This window comes from Apium graveolens, chromosome 9, assembly GCF_009905375.1.
Source record: "Apium graveolens cultivar Ventura chromosome 9, ASM990537v1, whole genome shotgun sequence".
Taxonomy (NCBI): domain Eukaryota; kingdom Viridiplantae; phylum Streptophyta; class Magnoliopsida; order Apiales; family Apiaceae; genus Apium; species Apium graveolens.
Genome location: NC_133655.1, coordinates 57663906 through 57666219, shown reverse-complemented (window position 1 = coordinate 57666219; position 2314 = coordinate 57663906).

Sequence of the window (2314 nt, the reverse complement as noted above, 5' to 3'; positions counted from 1 at the left end):
ACTGTGAGTTGAATGAATAAACAGATGACATCAAGAAAAAAAATCGAAGAATTCAAAGAATGGTTCGGAACAAAGAAATGGACGGACGAAAGTCGTACGGATTCGCAAATACTTTGTCGATAGGAACTAAAAAAGAGATATCCAAGTAAAGTAGTTTTGATCCTTGAATAAGATTATTACTTCAATTTGAAGTTTGTAGTGACTTCGACTGGATGAATTGTAGCGATGGAATGATTAAGTTAGAATTCATCGGCTAACTGTATCATTAACCATTTTTTTTGTATGAGGAACTTATCATGAATCCATTGATTTCTGCCGCTTCCGTTATTGCTGCTGGATTGGCTGTAGGGCTTGCTTCTATTGGACCTGGAGTTGGTCAAGGTACTGCTGCGGGCCAAGCTGTAGAAGGTATCGCGAGACAGCCTGAGGCGGAGGGAAAAATACGAGGTACTTTATTGCTTAGTCTAGCTTTTATGGAAGCTTTAACAATTTATGGCCTGGTTGTAGCATTAGCACTTTTATTTGCGAATCCTTTTGTTTAATCTTATAAATTCGAAAAAGTAATAACCCACGGGAAGGGCTGATTTGTGGATGAGGAACTAGCATACTCACTCGCTTTCATCCTTCCCGTTCGTAGTCTAAGGAACCCCCTTTTTCTATTTTTTAGGAAGAGTTTAAATAAAGGGGGTAATTCACCATTTCTAAATCGAATCTTTTTTGGCTCGATTTAGAAATAGTAAAATTGATATTGATATATATCAAAGGGGGGGCAGGGCGATACAAAAAGAACTCTGTTCTTTTTTTTTAGTCTATCTATAAGAGGAGATCATATGAAAAATGTAACCGATTCTTTCGTTTTTTTAGGCCACTGGCCGTCCGCCGGGAGTTTCGGGTTTAATACCGATATTTTAGCAACAAATCTAATAAATCTAAGTGTAGTGCTTGGGGTATTGGTTTTTTTTGGAAAGGGAGTGTGTGCGAGTTGTTTATTTCAAGAATAGGCTGGATCCAACCAGCTGTACTTTTTCTGTTATAACTAGGAAAAGGAGGTACATTATCTCACGAATGACTTCTGAATAAAGAAATCATATGCAAGAACCATAGCATTTCGTGATTCGTTGGTAAATCCGCTTTGATTCTCTATCAACCAAAAATGTGGGACCATTTACTATGGTTAAAGCTAAATCGTTTGAAGTCCAGACGCAGCATGGTACTCTTTCTACCACAATATTAATATAGAGATGCTTTCAAAACAAAATGAATAATTTATCTATATAAGAACACTCATATGGATAAAATTATTTGAACCCCTTATTATAAAAATTGGGATTAAACCCCCTTTTATCCAATGATGAATCGACGACCTATGTATTGTGTATTAAAGGAAGAAAACCCTTTTTGGATTTTTGGATAAAAAAAAGAAACAACTTTGCTGACAATTACATATTTTTGTTTGGTCAGAAGAGTCCTCCGACTTTTTTGGTTTTGGATTAGTGATTGGTTTTGATATTTTTATTTTGGAATATGAAGAGAGTAGAGGATAGGCTCATTACATTCAAAAAAAGATATGGGAATTTATCATAATCATAAGTAATTTAAGTAATTGAGCGTGAGAGCCAAATGAATTGAAAGATTCATGTTTGGTTCGGGAAGGGATCATGGAAGTTTTTAAATGAATGGAAAGAGAATCTACTTTCATTAAGTGATTTATTAGATAATCGAAAACAGAGGATCTTGAATACTATTCGAAATTCAGAAGAACTGCGTGGGGGAGCCATTGAACAGCTGGAAAAGGCCCGGACTCGCTTACGAAAAGTGGAAATGGAGGCAGATCAGTTTCGAGTCAATGGATACTCTGAGATAGAGCGAGAAAGATTGAATTTTATTAATTCCACTTCTAAGACTTTGAAACAACTAGAAAATTATAAAAACGAAACTATTCATTTTGAACAACAAAGGGCGATTAATCAAGTACGACAACAGGTTTTCCAACAAGCCTTACAAGGGGCTCTAGGAACTCTGAGCAGTTGTTTGAACAACGAGTTACATTTACGTACGATACGTGCCAATATTGGCATGTTGGGGGCAATAACCGATTAGTCCTTCGACTCTAGGTATTATTTTTTTTTTTTCAAAAACTAAGTAAGAAAAACTCATGGTAACAATTCGAGCCGACGAAATTAGTAAGATTATCCGTGAGCGAATTGAGGAATATAATAGAGAAGTAAAGATTGTAAATACCGGTACCGTACTGCAAGTAGGTGACGGCATTGCTCGTATTCATGGTCTTGATGAAGTAATGGCGGGTGAATTA